This window comes from Poromitra crassiceps (genome assembly GCF_964638095.1).
Source record: "Poromitra crassiceps genome assembly, chromosome: 21".
NCBI lineage: Eukaryota > Metazoa > Chordata > Actinopteri > Beryciformes > Melamphaidae > Poromitra > Poromitra crassiceps.
The window spans coordinates 21,137,908-21,162,043 of NC_139638.1; the positions used below are offsets into that span (position 1 = coordinate 21,137,908).

At 43.8% G+C, this 24,136-nt stretch overlaps 1 protein-coding gene and 1 pseudogene across 2 annotated transcripts in view; both read left to right on the forward strand.

Moving 5' to 3' along the window:
• The window catches only part of arhgap24 (Rho GTPase activating protein 24), an 81,406-nt gene that overhangs the window by 18,428 nt on the left and 38,842 nt on the right, over positions 1–24,136 (forward strand). The window lies entirely within an intron of this gene.
• Positions 353–11,110, forward strand: LOC310795332 (reticulon-3 pseudogene; annotated as a pseudogene). The gene is made up of 2 exons: positions 353–1,008; positions 10,993–11,110. The product of its transcript is annotated as a reticulon-3 pseudogene (transcript).

The window sequence follows — 24,136 nt, forward strand, 5'->3', positions numbered from 1 at the left end:
GCATCCAGTTTCCCTTTTCTGTCCCTCTCCACGTCGTTTTAGGTATTTTAGACATCACTGGTCACATCATCACTGATGACATCATCATCGAGTGCTCGAGTGACATCACTGATGACATCATCGAGTGCTCGAGTGATGTCATAGACATTGTGACATCATCAGTGATGTCATAACCCCTTTCCTGCAGAGGCTATAAGTAGGACTGGGGGTGTTAATTCTCCCTCTGAGTCCTCTGATATTGTGTATTTAAGGTGCAAGGCCCAACTTAATGCTGACGAAAAACACATTTCTCCAAGTGTAACGACACCCATCTCATCGCCTTTGTGCAGTTCTTTTAAACTAGTTTAAGAAAATGGATCCAATGACTGAGTCCGCCCAGATATCATTGTCCCAGGGGTTTGGCGATCGACAGAATTCTGCTGCCAAAGACTCAAACCTATCCCTCAAGGACCTGATTCACTGGCGAGACCCCAAGAATTCGGTGGTAGCATTTGGCCTGTCCATGCTGCTGCTGCTGTCGCTGGCTGCCTTCAGCGTCATCAGCGTGGTGTCCTACCTGCTGCTGGCCCTGCTCTGTGGCACCATCACCTTCCGCATCTACAAGTCCGTCATTCAGGCCGTGCAGAAGACCAGCGACGGGCACCCCTTCAAAACGTTGATGGATAAGGATATCAGCATACCCCTGGAGACCTTCCTCCGCAAGCACGTGGACAACAGTCTGACCTACATCAACCGAGCCCTGAAGCAGATGAGCTGCCTCATCCTGGTCGAGGACCTCGTGGACTCTCTGAAGCTGACTGCGGTCGTGTGGTTGCTGACCTACGTGGGGGCCGTCTTCAACGGAATCACCATCCTCATCCTGGCTGACATCCTCCTCTTCACCGCGCCCCTGATCTACGAGAAGAAGAAGACCCAGATCCATCAGTACATTGACCTGGCACGCACCCATGTCAACACCACAATGGCTAAGTTGCAGGAGTTCCTTCCTCCTCTACCTTCTACTGACAAGTGCTATTTTTATCCTATTTCATTTATATTCTATTGTGCTTTTCACTTTTTGCCTTATTTACGTACATATATACGTATTACTGTTGTGATTATACTGTACTTGAACTATGTCTTGTAATGGCACCCCCTAGCATGAGCATTTCATACGTGTAGAGTACTTGTACAACGGACTGACAATAAATATCTTCTAAATATTTTTTTCCGTGATTTTTTATCCCATTTTTATCCCCCATTAGTGCTAATTTTCATTAGTGGCCCCGGGTCTGTCAGTACGGCCATGACACGTCACAGTGGGCGTGGCCGGCAGTCAGTACGGCCATGACACGTCACAGTGGGCGTGGCCGGCGCGGCAGACCTGGCGGTTCTGCTGGGCACCCGGCCAGTCGTGTAAAAACGACTGGTTGACACGTCATACCCAGCTGTCAGTAGACTGCTTCTGAGGAAGGCGAGAGCTATCGCCGAAACTGTCAAGGTATAACATCTAATAAACCTATATGTCTGAACACAAGAAAACAAAAACTGTCCATTTCCCATACATTTTTCTCATCACATTTTGAAAAATCCTTATCTAAAGAGTTTTAAGCCTGCAACCAAGACTGTCTAGCTACAGAATGGTGACTGACCATAAAACATTTGATTCAGAGTTGGAAAAAACATTGAAAAACGGGAGTACAAGGTACACGAGTGTGTACATATTATGCGATAATCTGCTCTTAAGAGTGAAGAATCTATTTATCCCATAATGCATCCCGGCATTTCTGGCCAATCAGATTAGCGGATGATTGAGGACTCACTCTGAGCGGCAGTGGGTGGGACAGCAGTCTTGACCAGCGCTATTTCAGGTATTAGCTCCATGGCTAACGCTATCGACGTAGATAGACGCATTTCTGTTCATTAATGTGAACGAACTGGCAAACTCATGCCGATACATAACGTTGAATGTTGATGCGACCAGATAGTGAATTTCTGTGGACCAACCGAGCTACGCAGCTTAGCTTAGTCACTAGTTGCAATGCCATGTTTTGCACAATTTCCTGATACTTGTTTATAATCAATATAAAAGGCCAGGGCAGTCAGTTTTCTCTTTCTTTTGAAAAGCTGCCTGCACAACCATGGAATGAATACTTGAGGAAGAGAGAGAGGTTTGGACACGTGATGTGAAACACGTGACATAAAAGATCAGCTCTCAAACGACACGTTTGATGTATTGATGTAAATGACAGCTTAATATATTGCCCAACACTGATGCATCATAAATCCATGAGCTATAGAAGCAACAACAGCCTACCAAGGCATGCATGATGAAGGAAAAGAGGGAGCAATTCATTTGCCGGATATCAAGGCGGTAACATGAAACATGGAAATGCACGAGTGACTCTGACAGAACTATCTTTTCCATAAACAAAATCTTGGAGAAGAATCTTAATTTATACGCCTCCTCATGGCCAATGTGGATATGACACTTTCGAAAAGTCACAAAGTGGACTTCTCTGTGGTCTCTCTCTGCTTTTCCCACTGTATATGTGAAGTCAGTGCCTGGTGTCTCTGTAGTGCCATATGGCTTCCTGGGAGAGCTGTGGTCTGACGGCCTGTTGTTGACATTTCTCATCTGGGCGCCTCTCAGATTCGCATGCCTTGTTGCTGTTCTCTTGATATCTGAATTTATTACCACCAAGTGTTCAGCATCATCACCAAGAGGGAGAGGGAGAGGGAGAGGGAGAGGGAGAGGGAGAGGGAGAGGGAGAGGGAGAGGGAGAGGGAGAGGGAGAGGGAGAGGGCCATCAAAGACACAGGGGATATCACTGTTGTGGCATCATCGGGTTTGGGGGGTTCCAAGAAAGACACTGGCTCAAAAAAGGACTGAGCTCCATTTGGTAACACTTTATAATAACGTTCAGTCGTAAGTCATTGATAAGCCTTTAGTTAATGATGAACTAACCATTTACAAAACATGAATATACATTTGTAGATGATTAATCAATCTTATGTTAACATATACAAATGTCTTCTAAGTCATCTAGAAACCTTTAGTAAATGAAGTGTTGCTCATCTGTTGTAAATGATGTGTAAATAATTTACAATTCATTTACAAGGCTTTCTGCATCCCCTAATCTAAAGTGTAAACCATTCATCACACATACATGTGTTACATACAAGGGGGTAACTCTGTTTGTCAAAATTGAAGCCAATGCGGAAGTGTCCTGTTTGCCTGCAGGGGGCGACCCATTGGTTTGTGGACTGCAGAAAGCCTTGTAAATGATTTACACATCATTGATGAGCTTAGAACACAATTTACAAAAGGTTTATAGATGACTTACAACGCATTTGTGATATGTTAACATAGCATTTATTAATCATCTACAAATGTATATTCATGTTTTGTAATTGATTATTTCATCATTAACTAAAGGCTTATAAATGACTTACGACTGAATGTTATTATAAAGTGTTACCCTACAGGTGAATATTGCATTTACTGTAATATAATCCAGAAATGTCTGCATTTATTCAGAATGCATGTGAATTTGATCCATTATCATTACCTATACAAAAGACCAAACTACACTCATTAGCTAGTTCCTACATGAAACTAGCAGCTAGCTAGCTAGCGGGTGTAGTTCGGTCGAAAATTGTTCCTACATGAAACTGCTCACAACAAGTCTGTGGATTATCTTGAGTAACCGGGTCATGATTTCTGGAAAGAGACACTGCTGTTGAGTTTTTCAATTGTCAATTTGTTAAATTTCAAGTGCCATCCGGTTCCATTGTATTGAAGAGAAGGCAGAAATCACTATGGCTGATATGATATCTCCAAAACGCAGACTACTAACAGAAAACAATCTAAACGGATAAATAGCACTATCGGTGAGAGGAAAATATGTATTTTGGATTTTAGGGTGAGGCTCTTTAAGCCTTGTGGGCTCAGCACTTGTAAGGTGAAGGTAGGGGTCGGGTACAATGCCTGGCTGGCAGGCAACGGGCAGGGGCAGACGAGGCTAGTTGTAGACGTTGGCCATGGAAAATAAATAGCTCTTGGCACATGGAGGATAAATTCTTTGGGAGAGAAGGAGCTTGAGCTTGTGTGGAAAGTTGAGAAGTACCAACAAGTTGGGCTCATCTCCACATACAGTGTTGGCTCTGGACAGTCCAGTATCACTGCAAAGCGTGTAATGCACCCGCGGTCGCGGTATCATGTCAGTTTCACGCCTAGGCGAGCCAAAGTGTAAAAAGTACACAGTGTATTAGAGCAGTGGTTCTCAAAGTGCGGTTCGGGGACACCCAGGGATCCGTCAAAGGGGTGCCAGGGGGGGTCCCCAGCCAAAAAGGGAATGATTTGTTTCCATAAGTAACACAACAACAGAATGTATAACTTTGGTGAAGGGTTTCATACACTTTCTGTAATAAAACGACTAAAAGCAAGAATCTTATCAGATGGGGGGTCCCTGGGGCAAAATCGTATCAAATGGGGTACATGGTCTAATTTGTGTCAGTTTAGGGGTCCTTGATGTGAAAAAGTTTGAGAACCACTGGTAGAGGTACTGCACCAGCAGGGGACGCCGCGCAGGATAGTCACATGACCGCCAGAGGTCGTTAAGCACAGTCTCATTATGTGAAGTGTCACCACCTCTTGTACTCTCTATAGAGGGTGACATCACAGGGAAGGTGACCAGCCAATAAGAGAAGGACAGTTCAGTACCCTATTTTTCACCATTAGGTGTCAGGCTTCACCAAACATTTGGGTTTGGGTATAGTTACACTTTAAATGGGCTACTGCCGAGCTAGGGAGTAGGGTCTGGGATGGGCGGACCAGTGGATAGCATCCTCGTCTTTCAACTTTCTTCTTTTTTTTTCTTTGTCTTTTTTGTCTTGTTTGAACACATTCCTGATTCACAGGACATTCCCGTTATTTCTGATATCGACAATCCAGATTCACAAAATATCCTGACCTATATTTCTAAAGAGAATCCAATAGAGTATAGCAGAGATGGGAACAAGTTACTTTGGGCCAAGTCTCAAGCAAGTCCCAAGTCATTTTGGTTTGGTCAAGTCAAGTCAAGTCAAGTCACTTTCTCTCGTCTCCATGTTGTCAGACACTTACAATAACAATCTGAGCCGGTCAGTTGCAAAAACAAGCGCTTTTAGTGAATGTACACTTTGACGGTATGCTATGCCCCGCCCCCCGTGTGATTACATTGCAGCCCGTGCCGCCGTCGGCGTGCGAAACGAGCGCGATATGAATGTGAATGTATTATATTTCCAGTTGTAACACCGCGCAAATGTGATTTGTGTCAACAACCTGGTTACAGTCCTATTTCTTCTGGCCATACGATATGCAGTTCAATGTGGGACCAAAGCTCTTAAGGTGCGTTCACACCGACCTATTAAAGTTTTTCGCTGGCATCGAGTTTACATACAAAGTCAATGCAAACGAGCAATTGAGCGTATATTCGCCCGGGAGAAAAATCGCTGGGCGTCCGAGCGACAGAGACAGAGCAATAGGGCGAAAATTCGCTCGTCGCCCGAGATGAAATGTCCCAACTCGAGCGAAATTACGCTGGCATCAGTCGCTCGCTCTTCAACGCTGATTGGCTGCCGTGTGAGAGCGAGTCAAGGATCACACTGGCTTGGAACAAACCGCTGGTTTATTGTGTGGCAACAAACCGCATTGACAGCTGATTGACAGGCTGACAGCTGACATGAAGTGAGGTCTGTACTACCGGTATAGAGCTCGCGTTAGGAGCACGCTGATAGGCTTAGCTTGTAAACAACTACGGTGGCTCGTAGTGGACAAACATCATGACATTGCGTAACGTTATAGCCCCCAGATGTCTGTCAATTCTTGTGCCTGTTGACGAGTGATTTAAACACAGCGACAGAGCAACTCCAAAGGGTTGAATCAAGCGACAGAGAGAAAAATAAATATATCGGTGTGAACCATTGACCTATATATAAATGGACCAACATAGCTCATTGACTTTGACACAGCAAAATGAAGCTCACTTCCGGATATTGTTTGATTTCGTTTGATTGGTTGAATGGATTAATGCTACGCGGAAGTACGAGGAGAAGGGGCGGCTGCCCCTAGCGGCTGCCGGGGGAGTTTCCGAATTTGCTCTGTCTCCCTTATCGCCGTAATGCATTATGGGTAGTCAGCTACTGTGGCTAATGTAGCCACTAACGCTACTTACTTTACATTGCAGTAAAACGGCACTGAATGACCAAATTGATTTAACTTTTAACCATTTCGAGTAACACTGTTTCCATACGGACCCCCAGCGTTGGTTAGTTGTTTATAACGTGACTCTATTTAAAACCTTATCGTACTCCGTTTTCTGTGCTGAATCCAATGGTCTGAATACAGAGAAGGCTTAAGGCTTTATCTAACGGTATAAATAACGTTAAATGGTCCGCCATGTTATGGACGTTAGATGTATGGTATCTATATAGTTACGTTTGTCTACTAACATTATTAAAATATCATAAACTAACGCTATTTTCGGATAATTTGCTCAACTATACTTGCTACCTGATGCCTTGCGGCACATTGCTGCCTCTACCGGTCGGAAGTATTACTGTTCTTTTTATCCAATGTTTGTCGTCAATTTTCCTCGAAATGGGGCTATCATTTGGAAAACGGAGCGCGTTAGAGCATGAAAAAGACTTGAAATTTGTTTTTTCAGACCATACACTAATTTGGAAAGTGTTTATTTAATACATAGACCGAGAGAGAAGTTGTCTCGTTTCCCATATAGTTGAATGGATGTTCCCGGGAGTGTGCTACACAAGCTGCGACCCCCACTGGCCATTTGGAAAGAATGCAATTTCCGCATAGGCCTCAAAAATAGGCAGGCTGAAATGCCCACTGGTGTGAACACAGCTTTAGGGACCTACAGTACCTAATGGCTCATACTTCACAGTTGTTGATGAGGGCTATTTGTCATAAAACCATGATGTATGGAGCACTAAATGTGAAAAGACAGCTACAATAACAACACGGGGGAGTAACATGGAGGCTGAACGGACACGGAATGTTGCCCGCCGCACATTTTGGAAGTATAAACGAGAGACGTTTCAGAAAATGTTGCATCCCCCATTAGCTGCTAACAAAGCTGTCAGGATCATGGAAAGATGATAAACTACCAGCTTATGCTGTTGATTTTCTATCTGGGCTGTGGAGGACAACAAAGAGGTATATAAGGTATTAAGAGTGATGCTCGTGTGTGTGTGCGTGCGTGCGTGTGTGTGTGTGTGTGTGTGTGTGTGTGTGTGTGTGTGTGTGCCTGCGTGCGTGCGTGCGTGCGTGCGTGCGTGCATGCGTGTGAGCGTGTGTGTGTGTGAGAGAGAGAGAGAGAGAGTCAACACCTTTACTACTTTACTATACTTTGTTGTTATGTCACATGGGTTTCCATTGGCGGAAACTAGGGGTGTCAAAAAATAATCGACTATAAGATGCATCGCGATGCGGACGTGCACGATTCTGCAACGATTCACAAATGTCCCAAAAAATTATAATAATCAAATAAAATATAATGGAATACATGCCGTTGTTTATTTTAATTATGGATCATAATACAATGCAATTCCAAATGCACTTTTATTTTAAAAGTAGCCACACAGTGAGAAAAAAGAAAGCGAGGGGGAAAAAAATCATGTGTCGCGGAAAAAAGTGATGCATCGATTTAAGATGCATCGAGATACATCGATAATCGTAATCGAATCGAATCGTAGCCCTCTGAATCATAATCGAATCGAATCGTGAGGCCAGTGAAGATTCACAGCCCTAGTGGAAACCCATGTGAACTTATATCTAGCTATTTATATATTATTATTATTATACTATAATAATTGGTAAATGGCCTGCATTTATATAGCGCTTTTATCCAAAGCGCTTTACAGTCAGTAGTTACATTCACCCATTCACACACCGATGGCGGCAGGCTACCACGCAGGGTGCTGGCACACCAACGGAAGCAATTTGGGGTTCAGTATCTTGCCCAAGGACACTTCGACACGCAGACTGGAGGAGCCGGGAATCGAACCACCGACCTCTTTTATCCAAAGTGATTAGTGGACGACCCGCTCTACCTCCTGAGCTACAGCCGCCCCTATAATTCCAGGATTGTCTGTCTGTCTGTGCTTCTCGTATCTCGGATGGACTTCAAACTTGGGGAATGTGCTTAGGGGGGACCTGACGGAGTGCAGTATGTCCCGGGAGGGGAGGGGGGGGGCACTGCACTACAGTAGTTTGATTAAATTGATTATCACTTCATTACCTCCACCATTGGGGTTGCCCGGGAGGTCATGTTGTCAAGGAAAGGCAAGTGTGATTGTGTAGCTGCTACACAAATGTATGAAATGTGCTAATGTGCTACACTGTAGCACATTAGCACATTTCATACACAGAGGCTTTAGATCAAATGCATCAAAAGAGCAGAGAGTGTTACAAGGTCAAATGTAAGATCCAAAGGTCACAGTGCAAAATAATTAACAATCGTCCCTCGTGTTGGTAGGCAGGGCCATCTACTGCTACACTACCCGGACGCCTTGTCTAAGACTGTTCATCTATATCTTTGACATTGCATCAAGAACTATTTATTATACATTGAATGACTGCTGTTGGGACACTCGGAATGTTTTAATACATCTACAGTACAGGTGCTGCTGGCACTTTAAGAAGTCAGGTGGTTTTTACTCCCAACCCGAGTTTGATTGTTCCCAAGCCTCCCGGCATAGAGACGCTGTGGAGCGCGTCATCATTCAGAAACCACGCCCAAAACGGGGGAAAACACAAACTCCCCCCCCAATCCTGGCGTTCTCCTATGTCACGTGGATGGTTGCGTGTTGCACAAAAATATCATATATACGGAAGATGAACACTCCAACTTACTTCATTGACAGCTAGATCCACATTTTTCTTCTCGCCGATTCTCAATGGCTTCCTTGTTTTGCTCGGGAGTACAAAAAAACTTTAACTGGTGATTTTTTACATTTGTTGTCTGCGCAGCCCCACCACACAACAGCTTTTTGCTATGTTTAATTCAAGGAATATGACGCTGGTGTGTGGAAGTGAACGGAGAGCTTTCCCCCCGTGATGGGCGTGGCCTATTTCATGCAGTGTCTCTATCGCTGGTCTGGTTTCATCACTACAGCCCTGTAGTGCACTGATGCCATTCATCCCACAGTTCACTTGGAAGCGTACTCGGACCACCTCCTACCTCAACTTCTGACACCAACCGCACCCAGGTCCAGACTAAACCCAGGTCCAGACTAAAAGGCTGGTGTGAAAGCCCGCTCAATCTCGCTCCAGTTTAAGCAAACACATTATGCACTTCAACCGGCCACAGACTGATATATAATTATGGGCTGTTGTTAGTTCTAAAATGTCAACGACTTACATGACCTGCTTCTGAAAAGTAACTCACGTTCCTACAGTGAGAAAAGACAGGAGCGCCAGGAATTCACTATGTCCAAACAATCAGCTGCATACTTTTCGTATGTGGTGTATATATCCACTTCTTCCTCAACCATCCTCCACTATTAGGTCAGGGCTCTCTTCTTCCTTTCGTGCGTGCGTGTGTGCGTTTCAATGTTTCTGTGTATAGAGAGGCAAAGTGACCACCTACTTCCTGCTTCAGCACTGTACCAGATCTTTTCATCCGCCATTTATTTTCCCATACACATTTCATAAAATGTGTATAAAAATAGTTTTACTGGTTCAAACCAAATGGTAGAAACAGGAGAGATCGCATAACATTTCACTGGGACCAAAATGTTGAAAAAAAATTCGTTTAAAGAAGATGTTTTTTCAATGTTGTTTTTATAAGTTGTGGTCCGAGTGAAATGTTCTATGGTCTCTCCCGATTTTAGCGTTAGCTGAACCGTTTGGTTCATCACAAAGTACAACTATTTTATAATAGTTTTTATAAATTATTTATAATTTATAATTTTATAATATTTATTTTATAAGAAAATAAATGGCGGATGAAAATCTCTGGTACAGTGCTGAAGCAGGAAGTGACGTTCCACTTTGCCTCTCTATCTGAGTGAGTGGATTCTATGGACTTGTTAGTCTGGGGGAATGATCGATGAGTGCACACCACAACAACAACAACAACAGAGAGTTTCTCTTGAGGAGATGCAGTGCTACCGTAAGAGAGCAGAGGCCCTGGTCTCAGGCCGTAGAGAAGGACAGGAAACTCAGACGCTTACATAACAGTCTTATGGAGGGGGGGGGTTGGTATTTGACATGTCAAATACCAATCTCCTTCATCAGGACCCCCCTCCTCCAAACCTAACTCCCCTCCATAACCCGTGCCCCCACATATCAGGTTGGCTAGGTCTTTGCAGGGGCACATTTTGGCCTGTCATTGAAGTTGCTGCTGGACTACAGTAGCCTAACATATCTGTTTGTCTCGTGCGGATACTAGACTTGAATGTTGGGATCCATGGTATGTAAACGGATTTCACATTGGATAAATATTTACATGTGGCTCTATTATTTTTTCACCCTCTGAGCTAAATCCAGCTGCTAGTAAGATTTAATCACCCTAACGAGCCCATGGGTTCAGAGGGCCACTCTCAATGTCCGTTCATTAAGAAGTTGGGTCTGCCTAACGAGACCGAGGGAGCTCCAAGACAGATAGCAGCGCCTCCTCAGAAGAGCAGCCAGACTGTTGGCCACACCGGTAGCCGCCTCACCGACCCCGCGCGGCGGCCGTATTTATAGAGCTCTGTCGGATGAGTCATTTGGCCAAGTGCCCACTCTCCGTTCGCCAGATTTACTGGTCCCCACTTTGGGGCGGGCTGGTTGATTTACGATGCCTCCCCCGCACCCACCGCACTCCCTCCCTACAGAGAAGAGCAGACAGACCCAACTTGCCTTAAGGGCTTGCTGCTGTCCCCACTCCCACCCGGGCCCAGTTCCACGGCTCTTCCCCGTGTGTGAGTGTCCTCCAACCTACTACACCTCTTCTGCTCATTCAGCTCCCCAGAGGTACATGTAGAAGACAGGCCCCCTGCGAGGCAGACAGATGGGCAGCACTGCTGGCCTGGCCGCGACCTTGTCTACGTGCTGCTGATGATCGGCGTGCCGCGCTGCTGACCTGCCTCCGCCTCGACAAGATGATGAAGTTTACCGGCGAGCAGTGAGGACTGACGTCGGAGGAATTCTATGAAGAGGAGGAGGAGGAGGACTGGGAAACGGAGGGAAGGAGGGAGAGAATAGGAAGGGTAGTAGTAGTAGTAGTAGTAAGTAGCTGCAGTGTTGTGTTGTGTGTGTAGCAAGAGGGAGAAGAGGCTTATCTCTGAGTGACCTTCCGAGGACCAGATCAGATGAAGAAGTGGCATCGGGGTGGCTACAGTCAGCAGCAACAGCAACAGCGTTTGCTCCCTCCACCTTCAGCGGAGAACGTCTCCTTCTGCACCTCATGGATCTGAACTGCAACCCAGGTCTGTTTCTTTCTCTACATGAGTATTTAAATACTAGTAGGTTTGGTTTACATTACATTACATTACGTCATTTGGCAGACGCTTTTATCCAAAGCGACTTACAATAACACATTTTTGTCAGCAATAGAGCAATCAACTATGCAACACAGTCTATGACAGCTACAACTTCTGTAAGGAATAGTGGTACACGTTTAGTTTAGGTTAGTTTAGATTTTAGGTTAGTTAGGGTAGGGTTAGTTTTTTTTTGTTTTTTTGGGGGTTTTGGTTTTTGGTTTGGATGTTCCATTGCAGTGGTAATGTTTTTCTTCATTATAGAGAGCCAAAGTGAAACGTCACTTCCTGCTTTCTCCCTGTCCCAGCACTGCGAAAAATATGAATGGCGGTGGACGGAGAATAGGGTTACTTTTTTGATCCTGTTTGAATTGTGCCACGGGGTGCCAACGCTAATTTTGTCAATTTAAAACATAACTTTGCATGTGAAGAAAGTCACAGTTTGTCGTCAAACTGAAACGTAGGGGTTAGTTTCATATAAAAACTACATAGCTTGTGGAAGCTTGTGTCATGTCGCCGGTATTCAGCTTTGCCGGTAGAGAAAGTGACGTCACTTAGGCGACAGTGTATGTAGTCTTTCTGATTTATAACTTATAGTGCAACAGTTTGGCGACAAACTGTGACTTTCTTGACATGCAAAGTTACGTTTTAAATTGACAAAATTGGCGTTGGGGCACCCCGTGGCACAATTCAAACGGGATCAAAAAAGTAACCTTATTCTCCGTTCACCGCCATTCATATTTTTCGCAGTGCTGGTACAGGGAGAAAGCAGGAAGTGACGTTTCACTTTGGCTCTCTATTAGATAGATTGAACTGCCTGTTGTTTCTTTTATTTTGAAAAGCCCCCCCACCCCCATACTGCTTCTCATTTCCTCATCTTTCAACTTAAGACACAAAGCTACTTGCAGTTGGCTTGCATAGTACTCATTGTTCTGACAGGCAAACGCTTTCTTTTCCATATGCAGATGTCTGTTTATCATGTCAGCATAATGGCTGTTTTAAAAGTTATGGCTCATAGACTCAATGTTTATTGCAGTTGTGATGTCAGATGGGGAGTTTATGATGCGTGTGTTCCTGCCTTCCCAGCTGTGGTGGTGATGATAACGCCCCTCAGTGTTTGTCTACAGTATTGACATTTTCAAAGACGTTCCATGAATAATGGAATTCTATGTCTATATATTCAAACAGCAGTAACACCAATAATCTATTTGACAGAAGGGCTGTACTGAAGAGTACTGCATAGAGTCTATACAGTACTCTATGAGAGTACTGTATAGACGGTTTTCACCAGAGCGCAACCCCACAGCACTTCCTTTTTCTCAGCATTCGGCAAACTGCAGAAATATTCACTCGACATCGTTACTTTTGTTTTCGCTGCTCAGCTGTATAGACGGTTTTCACAGAATGGTCAGTCCTGCACTTGAATGTTTTTTTTTCTTTTATGTCCATAGCAAACACTGCAACAGGAAGTGAGCGGGGGTTCAATTTAGAATGTTTTTGTTGTCAAGTTAAAACCGTCTATAGACTCTATGCAGTACTCTTGCCATAGACTGAACGGATGATGGCTTTGATTACTTTACATGGAAAGGGCTAGTCATTGATAGCAATTATTATTTAGAGGTCTTCTTCATGTCGTGCATGTCCAGAGGTGGAAAGTACTCAAGTACAAGTACTCGAGTACAAGTACTTGAGTACTTATAACAAAAAGCTACAAAGTATTTTGTATAATGCTATACTTTTACTCTTTCTTGAGTAATTTAAATAATAGATATTAAGTATTTTTAAATGTGCACTAAGTAAATGAGTACATTCAGATTTTTGTTGAAAACAGCGCACTAGCTAACAGGTGCAGAATCACTTGCACATTTAGGGCACCCAAACTGGTGGGTGGGTCGTTAGTGCAGTGGTCAATTACTGTACATCGGCAGACTGGCCAGTTGAATTAGACAGGTGTAGATGATCAAATCGTGATGACCCCCATCATCACATTAGTTCAGACATCTCATTTTCATTTGACACTTTTGATAGATAGCCAGAGCTAAATGGATGGATCTGATTGTGATATTGCTGCTGCTAGCAACTCTAGCTCATCTGGCAAAGGACTGAGCATCTCTGGCCTCATCTAAAAAAGCTGTTCAGTATGAAAGACAAGACAGACAAAGACAGGGACAGCCCTTAGGGTAACATGTGCTGGATGGGTGAAATGTAATTACTGTATTAGATATAAAACATTTTTAACGTTTTTTTCCTAATATTTTATTTTTCAGGGTTTTTTTTACACAAAGAACAAAATGAAACAAGCTCAGAGACACAGGATAAAGAGAAAGCATACATATATTATATTACAAGTGTACTTTTACTAACAGTACTTTTAAATAGGCTACTTTTTTTTACTCTTACTTGAGTAATTTCCTGGACTATTCATTTGACTTGTACTTGAGTTAATTTTCAGTAAAGTAACAATACTTTTACTTGAGTGGGATTTGTCAGTACTCTTTCCACCTCTGTGAATGAATCTTATTTTTCAATATCCCAATACAGAAATTACTTCATTCCCACAGTACAAGAGAATGACCACCTTTTCATTTACAAGCTTTTAGCTGAGGCTGTTATCCAGATCAACTTATGAGTGTGAATGTAGAATACGTTTCATCACCCAAAAAAATGCTCTTATATGGTGACCATAAAATGAACGAGTGCTAGCAAAAAGAATACTTTCAGTGATGGCTATTCCATTTCTACACCACGCAATTGACATTGCTATGTGACAACTTTTCAATAATACACATTACATTATACGCATTAGAAATACAACTAATACAATACAATATACTAATACTAATACAACTAATGTCAACGTAAAGCCAGTCAGTCATTCCTATCTACAGAATATAACCATAAGGTTCTATGCGACTTTGTAGTTCAACTTGCCACCTATAGACATGTTGGGAATATTACACCGCCATACTAGGTAGCTGAGAAAATCTTGCCAGGCTATCATGCTTTGTAAGAGAATATTCTCATAGCTGGTTCAAATTTCACTCTGCGCCTTCAGGCAGATAACAGGCTACTGAATTCACAGCTCCCAGTCTGCCTGTAAATCCATCCTATAGTCAAGAGTCAACAAGTCCTGCAGAAATCTAACCCAACAGAGGGGAGGAAGAGGAAGAGGAAGAGAGCTAGAGGGAGTGGATGATGAGGGACATGATCAGTGTTGGGCAAGTTACTTTCAAAATGTAATATACTACATATTACTAGTTCCTTTCATTTGAAAGTAATAAGTTACTTTACAATATTACTGTCTGTGTAGAGTAACTAGTTACTTATTACACTACGTTTGCATTACTTTCACTGCAATAACAGCAGTAGCAGAATGACATCGCTGCCCCGGAACCATCACAAAAAATAATTTCAATCGTCTTTAAGTGGGTGTAAACAATCCAAAATTCTAAATGTTATCCTTTTCCTTTGTTATTGTCATCTATAGTGGTTATTTGCATAAAATCACAGTTTGATTAGGAAATGATTTAAATATGTGCTTTGATCAAAATAAAAATAAATCTATTTGTAACTTGAGTTACTTGACAAAGTAACTGGTATAATATTACTGAAATCCTATAAGTAATAAGTTATATTACTGAGTTACTGCTAAAAGTAATATATTACATGTAATCTGTTACTTTTGTAATGAGTTACCCCCAACAGTGGACATGATGATATGTCAGTATAAGTATAAAGATGACATTTGGAGATGAGTGAAAAAGCAGAATGAAGTTGGAGGTGGGAGAGTGTAAGTTGGAGGTGGGAGAGTGGTGGGAGAGGTGTAAGTTGGAGGTGGGAGAGTGTAAGTTGGAGGTGGGAGAGTGTACGTTGGAGGTGGGAGAGTGTAAGTTGGAGGTGGGAGAGTGTACGTTGGAGGTGGGAGAGTGTAAGTTGGAGGTGGGAGAGGTGTAAGTTGGAGGTGGGAGAGTGTAAGTTGGAGGTGGGAGAGTGTAAGTTGGAGGTGGGAGAGGTGTAAGTTGGAGGTGGGAGAGTGTAAGTTGGAGGTGGGAGAGGTGTAAGTTGGAGGTGGGAGAGTGTAAGTTGGAGGTGGGAGAGTATAAGTTGGAGGTGGGAGAGTGTAAGTTGGAGGTGGGAGAGTGTAAGTTGGAGGTGGGAGAGTGTAAGTTGGAGGTGGGAGAGTATAAGTTGGAGGTGGGAGAGTGTAAGTTGGAGGTGGGAGAGTATAAGTTGGAGGTGGGAGAGTGTAAGTTGGAGGTGGGAGAGTGTAAGTTGGAGGTGGGAGAGTATAAGTTGGAGGTGGGAGAGGTGTAAGTTGGAGGTGGGAGAGTGTAAGTTGGAGGTGGGAGAGGTGTAAGTTGGAGGTGGGAGAGTGTAAGTTGGAGGTGGGAGAGGTGTAAGTTGGAGGTGGGAGAGTGTAAGTTGGAGGTGGGAGAGTGTAAGTTGGAGGTGGGAGAGTGTAAGTTGGAGGTGGGAGAGGTGTAAGTTGGAGGTGGGAGAGTGTAAGTTGGAGGTGGGAGAGTGTAAGTTGGAGGTGGGAGAGTGTAAGTTGGAGGTGGGAGAGGTGTAAGTTGGAGGTGGGAGAGTGTAAGTTGGAGGTGGGAGAGGTGTAAGTTGGAGGTGGGAGAGGTGTAAGTTGGAGGTGGGAGAGTCTAAGTTGGAGGTGGGAGAGTGTAAGTTGGAGGTGGGAGAGTGTAAGTTGGAGGTGGGAGAGTGTAAGTTGGAGGTGGGAGAGGTGTAAGTTGGAGGTGGGGGAGGTGTAAGTTGGAGGTGGGAGAGGTGTAAGTTGGAGGTGGGAGAGGTGTAAGTTGGAGGTGGGGGAGGTGTAAGTTGGAGGTGGGGGAGGTGTAAGTTGGAGGTGGGAGAGGTGTAAGTTGGAGGTGGGAGAGTGTAAGTTGGAGATGGGAGAGTGTAAGTTGGAGGTGGGAGAGGTGTAAGTTGGAGGTGGGAGAGGTGTAAGTTGGAGGTGGGAGAGGTGTAAGTTGGAGGTGGGAGAGGTGTAAGTTGGAGGTGGGAGAGGTGTAAGTTGGAGGTGGGAGAGGTGTAAGTTGGAGGTGGGAGAGGTGTAAGTTGGAGGTGGGAGAGGTGTAAGTTGGAGATGGGAGAGTGTAAGTTGGAGGTGGGAGAGGTGTAAGTTGGAGGTGGGAGAGGTGTAAGTTGGAGATGGGAGAGTGTAAGTTGGAGGTGGGAGAGGTGTAAGTTGGAGGTGGGAGAGTGTAAGTTGGAGGTGGGAGAGGTGTAAGTTGGAGGTGGGAGAGTGTAAGTTGGAGGTGGGAGAGGTGTAAGTTGGAGGTGGGAGAGGTGTAAGTTGGAGATGGGAGAGTGTAAGTTGGAGGTGGGAGAGGTGTAAGTTGGAGGTGGGAGAGGTGTAAGTTGGAGATGGGAGAGTGTAAGTTGGAGGTGGGAGAGGTGTAAGTTGGAGATGGGAGAGTGTAAGTTGGAGGTGGGACAGTGTAAGTTGGAGGTGGGAGAGGTGTAAGTTGGAGATGGGAGAGTGTAAGTTGGAGGTGGGAGAGGTGTACAGTACAGTAAGTCTGTGCTTTTACCTCACAGCTAAGATTGCACTGTGGAAGGGAGCGAGTATGTTGGGGGTCACAAGGTCAAACGTGGCAATACTAAAGACCACTTCAATCTCTAAATGCTGCCTGGCTAATGGCTAATGCACTTTTGCTACCCAGGGCTGACGTCAACAGCATGTAAATAAACTCTGGGAGGGAAAACAGAAGATGCTTATCATGCTTTATTTATTATACTGCACACAGCAGCAGTAACTGGCTTCACAAGGTACAGAATGCATGCGTGGTGCACAGTGGTTGTGCCAAGCACAGTCTCTCATTCTTTTACAAAGGTACTTTTATTTCGATTTTATACTGCAGGTTTGAACCATAGACCGTGTAATAAATATGGACGTAGCTACCACGACGTCATCCATTGTTTTTTGTACTTTGTAAGTTGGCCTTTTCACCATCTGGGTTATTTGGAGCCAGAAGTAAATTTGGAGAAGAAGAGCCACAGCGCAGCCTGCTATTGGTCCGTGATCGGCGAGCTGTTGTGCGATCACTGGAAAGGCCACCTGTCAATCACACCCCCAAAACAGTGTCTGCTTCGGAGCAATTTAGAGAGAGAGTGGCGTCAGCGGAGGACCAAAATGCGTGACTCATTAGCCAATGAACAGCCAGGAAGGAGGCTCGTGCTACTTTTGAATGCTAAAATAAAGCTGATAATTCATTCATGATTGATTGATTCATTCATTCATTCATAATGTACAATTTGATTAAAAAAAAAAAATTCAAAGTCCATTTTGCTGCAACTCGACAGTGCTGCTCAATCCAGGACCTTACTTCCTGGAACTCTTGAGAGTAAAAAACTGGTCCATTGGAGTGAATGGAGATGTCGCAACTCTTCTATATTATAGGCTATTGAAGGCAATTCATGAAATGGATCAAATAGGACCATAATTGACCAAATGAACATCATGCTGAATTGAAGAAGACTTGAAACTAGCAATTGAGACCATAAACTCATTGGGAACGTGTTTATTGAGGCCATAAATCAAGTGAGAACTAGGGTCATTTTCCCATTGACTTCCATAAAATCAGATTTCTTTTTTCAGCCTGTGGAGTCACCCCCTGCAGGCCATCGAAAGAATGCAGGTTTAAGACACTTCCGTATTGGCTTCAATTTTCACAAACGGAGCTACCCGTTTGAACCTAGAAGGTTGACCCACCATTGATTATAGTAAATTGGTAGTATCAATAGAAAATCAGCAACACATACAGTACACACAACGACACACACTACACAAACGCACAAAGACCCAACCTCATTGTCAGCATTTCTCTGTCTCTCTCCACTTAGATCAGCAGCCATCTTTTTCTTTGACCCAGTTTGCCCGCACTCTGCGTGCGCTGCAGCCCTCCCTCTCAGGCGGTGGACAGTGCTTTGGCCAGCTTTGTCAGAGAAAACAACGAGGATGGCAGACAGGACTGCTGCCGTGGCAACCAAAACACGCTTATGTTGCCCAAACTGATGGCCGCTGTCCATTGGCTGTCCACACAAGTGCGCAGCAAGTCAACAGGGGGTTTTTGTGGCGCATCCCTCTGAGCAATAGGCCATCACACACACATTCACACACTCGCAAAACAACAGAAAATAAAATAAAAAATAAAATAAAAATGGCGGCACAGACATGCACAAGCACACGGTTATACTAACATTTGACATTTGTATGATATATATGATATACTCAGTGACTATTAAAACATTCCTTATTTGCGCACCAAAAATGATGTCATTCATATATATTCCATATATACCACCCCTTCAGTCAATATGGAGAAAAATGAATGTGCATGGAAATGTTCTTACTAAGGGATGATTGATTAATGTCAGATTTATCTGTACTTTCTATCACAATATGTTCACCTTTGACAGGCCGTTCAATCTCCTGAAGCAATCTTACAAATGAAAAATGTTGATTTATGCTTGCAAAGACAAACCCATAATTCATTCATTTCACACTGAAATGACTTCAGTTGGATTGAAAAGCATGAGATTAATTTTTCTTCATATAGGACGAATCGGCGTCACTGCCACCCAAAAATGCGGAACCCCGTGGCAGTTAACGTACGAGTTGTGCCAAACAAATGTTAACATCTCAAAAAGTATACATCACATTGCTTATATTTTGACATTCTGAGTGAGAGCAGAAGTAGCTCAAGAGTTTGATGTATAATATATGCATGTCGTGTTGAAGTTGTGTGAACTGTCGCAGTTTTTTAAATGTAAACACGGTCAGCCGGCTAGAGTCAAGACACTCAAACTCAGGCTCCATAGGGTTCCATTGCCGTTGCCACCCAGTGACGCGGTTTGTTTACCAAAATGCTGCTCGGCTGATCCCTCGTATAGAACAGTCCACTTCTTTTCTTAATTTTTGTGTTAGCTCTGGCTAAAGGTTTTGACTGACAGCGTGTAGCTCACACCCTTCATTGTCACTTCTCTTTCAAGATCTCATGTGGAAATAGAGAAGGTCTCCGTGGCTCCATTGGACTTAATAAATCAGAAGTCAGGTTCTGAAGGGCTTTCAAAAGGTTCAAAGGGCTTCCCAAAGGCCAGGCTGACTCAACCTACCAATTTTGGCTGTGGGGCGTGCAGGTGTGCATCTCAGGTGTGCATCTCAGGCCCTCATCAGTGCTGAAGGGTGGTATTAGAAGGTATTAGTGAGTTGAGCCAACAGGTGCTTTGTCAAGCCCACTCCTTGTTTCAGTCATTGGTGTGTAGATGATGAGGATAGGCTAGATATTTTCCGGGCGGCCATACCCAGAATGCCTTGCGGTCCGTCGGCCGAGCACCCGGCCGTCGGGAGCGCAGGTTCACAAACATACGTGATTTGAAAATGTTGAATTACATCCCAAAGATTGGTTGTTACGGTTATAGTTAGGCAGGTAACTTGGTTAAGGTTAGGGTTAGGGTTTGGTCATGTTTAAATAAGATTTTCTTTTTGTATGTTGCTGAATTATGTTGAATTGAAAGCATATGCCATCCTGACCACAATTTCCTAATGCACAGGTTATATTAATGGGTTTTCCAGCAAAGAAGGTTGTCTGTGTGGACACCTAAGTATAGAGTACGAGGACACCTGAATGATTGTCATGGTCAGTCACAATTGCCTCCGGTCAAAAACCATCTCCTGTGTTTTGGTGACATTTAGAATGAGATGGTTGGTGTCACACCACTTGATGAAGGTGTCTCATCGTGGGACACAGAAGGGTCCATGCCCTTGTGGAGAAGTCCCAAAATCACAGTATCATCAGCACATTTTACAATATCATTGTTGGGGTACTTTCTGCAGTCATTAGTGGAACCCCTGTATTGCTGTGTTTGGTCTGGCAGTGTCCCTTTGACCTTCACTTGACCTTCACTGTGGCCTGTTAGGTAAAAAAAAAGGAATAAAACCATCCAATCAGGGTAGTGTTAACACTGATGCTAAGAATGGTGTCTTCCTTGCTGCGTGTGTGTGTGTCTGTATATATAGCTTAGCTTTGAAATGCTAAGGATGGCGTCTTCCTTGCTGTGTGTGTGTCTGTGTATGTAGCTTAGCTTTGAAATGCTAAGGATGGCGTCTTTGTTGCTGGGTGTGTGTGTATATAATATATACACACACAAGCTACATATATACTATATATGTAGCTTAGCTTTGAAATGCTAAGGATGGCATCTTCCTTGCTGCGCGTGTGTATGTAGCTTAGCTTTGAAATGCTAAGGATGGCATCTTCCTTGCTGCGCATGTGTATGTAGCTTAGCTTTGAAATGTTAAGAATAGCATCTTCCTTGCTGTATCTGTGTGTCTGTGTATGTAGCTTAGCTTTGAAATGCTAAGGACGACGTCTTCCTTGCTGTGTATGTGTGTCTGTGTATGTAGCTTAGCTTTGAAATGCTAAGAATAGCGTCTTCCTTGCTGCATGTGTGTGTCTGTGTATATAGCTTAGCTTTGAAATGCTAAGTATGGTGTCTCCCTTGCTGCATATGTGTGTCTGTGTATGTAGCTTAGCTTTGAAATGCTAAGGATGGCATCTTCCTTGCTGCGCATGTGTATGTAGCTTAGCTTTGAAATGCTAAGGATGGCGTCTTCCTTGCTGCGCGTGTGTATGTAGCTTAGCTTTGAAATGTTAAGAATAGCGTCTTCCTTGCTGTTTGTGTATGTAGCCTAGCTTTGAAATGCTAAGGATGGCGTCTTCCTTGCTGTGTGTGTCTGTGTATGTAGCTTAGCTTTGAAATGCTAAGGATGGCATCTTCCTTGCTGCGTGTGTCTGTGCATGTAGCTTAGCTTTGAAATGCTAAGGATGGCGTCTTCCTTGCTGTGTGTGTATGTAGCTTAGCTTTCAAATGCTAAGGATGGCGTCTTCCTTGCTGTCTGTGTATGTAGCTTAGCTTTGAAATGCTAAGGATGGCGTCTTCCTTGCTGTGTGTGTATGTAGCTTAGCTTTGAAATGCTAAGGATGGCGTCTTCCTTGCTGTGTGTGTATGTAGCTTAGCTTTGAAATGCTAAGGATGGCGTCTTCCTTGCTGCCTGTGTGTATGTAGCTTAGCTTTGAAATGCTAAGGATGGCGTCTTCCTTGCTGTGTGTGTGTCTGTGTATGTAGCTTAGCTTTGAAATGCTAAGGAGGACGTCTTCCTTGCTGTCTGTGTGTGTGTCTGTGTATGTAGCTTAGCTTTGACAACTCCCTGTACCTACATGTAAAACAAGAAACTTGTTGGCTTTAGAACAAACCTTTTTTTGGGGGGGTCACCGAGTGCAGACCATGTATGAATCCCTGGCATGTAGACCATGAGGATTTACAGCCTCCAAGCAGTGGGTGTGCGATACACTTGTCAAATTGGTGATCCGTCATACTGATATGATGTTTACATAACTGTACAGATAGTATCTGTAATGTATCTCTCAGATACATCTGTCAGATACATTAAAAAAATATATACGGTGTAAAAGCACTCTACATTAAGCACTCTGTATGACTGGCTGTCAGGACCCTTTAACTCTATCAAATAATTTGAAGTGTGTGTGTATTTGCGTATGTGTGTCTGTGCCTATTCTGATTATAGATCCTATAGCACCTGTTGCTGGCACATGGAACACTATAAACATGAATTATCTGCCACTGAGCGGAGCAAGTATATGGTGCCACAGAGAGAGGCAAAGTGACCGCCTACTTCCTGCTTCAGCGCTGTACCAGAGATTTTCATCTGCCATTTATTTTCCCTTAGACATTTCGTAAAATGCTTATAAAAAATAGTTGTACTTGTTCAAACCAAACGGTTCAGATATATTTAGAATCGGGAGAGACCATAGACCATTTCACTCAGACCAAAAAACAACAACAACATTGAAAAAATATTTTCTTTAAATTCTTTAAATTTTTTACCTTTTGGTCTGAGTGAAATGTTATGCGGTCTCTCCTGTTTCTAAATATATCTGAACGGTTTTGGTTTTGACCAAGTAAAACTATTTTTATAAGCATTTTACGAAATGTCTATGGGAAAATAAATGGCGGATGAAAATCTCTGGTACAGTGCTGAAGCAGGAAGTGACTCTCTATTACAGCGTTAAAAGGGGATCAACCTAGCGTCGTGATGACCTTAGAGAGACCTCCTGTAGAGCCGGGGGCGAGGTTATAATCCCTGTGATGGATCATAAGCCTGTCGGCATCACTGATGGGAGCCGGTACACTAACTCCCGTATCCTCGGCTGTACTGTAGCACATCAGCAGGACGAGCAGTGCGTGCGAGTGTCCAAGTGACAACAGCTGCCGGCCCTCGCAAAAAGTCAACACTCCTACCATCTCAATGAGATCTTAATCCCCAGGCAGTAGCCAGTGAAGCTGTCAGTGCTCTTAATGGGGTGTGCTCCTAAGGATTTTTGGCATTCGGACAAACCACAACGCGTTTGTGAGACATAGTTGTGTGATGTTTGGAATGAATCTCTTAAGTTATATGGCACGTCACCCACACATAAAATTAGCTTGAGCAGAATGTTGGTGGTTTCTTGCCAATAGACCCTTTTCACGGGGGCCATTTTCTGTCGAAAAAGCCAGGGTAAACACAGGTGCAAGCAAAACACTAATGAGGATTTCCAACTTCCGTGATTGGAATTTCTGGGGGCATTAGCTCAGGAGTTAGCGCTGTCGCCTGGGAATCGGAAGGTTTCCCGGCTCAAGGCTGGCTCCTCCCGGCAGTGTGCCGAAGTGTCCTTGAGCAACCCACTGAACCCCTAACTGCTCCCGACGAGCAGTTGGCGCCTTGCATGGCTGCAGACGCCGTCAGTGTGTGAATGGGTGAATGTGAGGTATTCATGTAAAAGCACTTTGGGTAGTCGATAGACCAGAGGTTCTCAAATGTTTTTCAGCCAAGGACCCCTTACAAGATAGAAAATATACCGGGGACCCCCTCATTCTGATTTGTGATTTTGGGCTAAGCTTAATTGTTTCCACGGTAACGGGCTTGTTTTTTTTAAATTGATAGGATGTTAGATTAGAATGTCATCCATGAACCATTTTAGATTTAAAGCATGAAATATTTTCGTTGACCTATGAAGCTTTTGCAACAACAAAAAGTTTTTATTTTCATTTCCCTGATAACTTTTTGCGGACCCCCTGGCAAAGTGCCACGGAGAACCACTGCGTTAGACTATATAAAATGCGCTCTATAAATACAGTCCATTTACCATTTAATTTGGAAACCCTCATTACTGTTTTGCTGCCGTTTCGACACAAAATGGCCCCCGTGAAAATGGTCTATGGCTGAGACCTTCCATAAGCTCATGACACTGATGGTTCATTTCCGTATTGGACACACGGCACCACTCACTTTGAGTTCTTTTTCAATTAGCACTCAAATGATTTGCTAACACAAGTTCTGTAGCTCAAGCGAAGTCTGAGCCATTTCCTCAAGTTGAAATAGATTCCTCTTACATAATAGTATATTTACAGCAGCCCTGGCAGGACACACAGACATAGCTCTTTCTTTAGTTGGCATGAAATCAGAACAGAGACACTTGGCTCCCACTCCTCTTTGACAGCCTAGCGACCTCTCTGACCCAACTGACCGCTCACTTCACTAACGCTGCATTCA